Source organism: Oryzias melastigma, linkage group LG1 (assembly GCF_002922805.2).
Source record: "Oryzias melastigma strain HK-1 linkage group LG1, ASM292280v2, whole genome shotgun sequence".
NCBI lineage: Eukaryota > Metazoa > Chordata > Actinopteri > Beloniformes > Adrianichthyidae > Oryzias > Oryzias melastigma.
In genome coordinates this window covers 13,095,517-13,096,105 of record NC_050512.1, presented here as the reverse complement: position 1 = coordinate 13,096,105, position 589 = coordinate 13,095,517, and positions in this window count along the sequence as shown.

Genomic DNA, 589 nt, shown 5'->3' with positions numbered 1-589 from the left:
TTGGCTAGCTTTTGGCCCGCGTGGCATTCTGGGAAGTGTAGTTATACTACTGATTTGTTTATCATAACACGACTTTTAATCCGGTCCTCTTTATGGTCTGAAAAATACGGTAATTTAACTGAAGCTTAAGACTTTGAAGTAGTATTGTATTTTATGCACTGTAGAGTGCACCAAATTTTAAGACCACCATTTGTCTATTTTCAAACTTATGTCAAAAATAAGGTGCACCGAACTAAAAGGTGAATTAAACGAGACTAAAAGGTCAGAGATAAGTCAGTCAGCTAGAATTAAGTAAGTGCGTTCACAGTAACTCTCTAGTTCTTTTTTTGGATACGCTATACATTAGCCGCATTAGAGGATCCACAATACCTGTAACTCCTAACCTTGTTAGTAACACATAAAAAACACAGTCCAACGCCGCTACGTGTTAGCTGGATTATTCTATTCAAAATACAGTGGTGCGGAAAATACAGTAATTAAGAATTGATTCAAAATTGTTATTCATTTGTTCTTTTACTATTACTGGCATTACTTTTACCCAGCAACATATTTTCAACAGATAAATGAAGAAATCTTTATTATTCCTTTT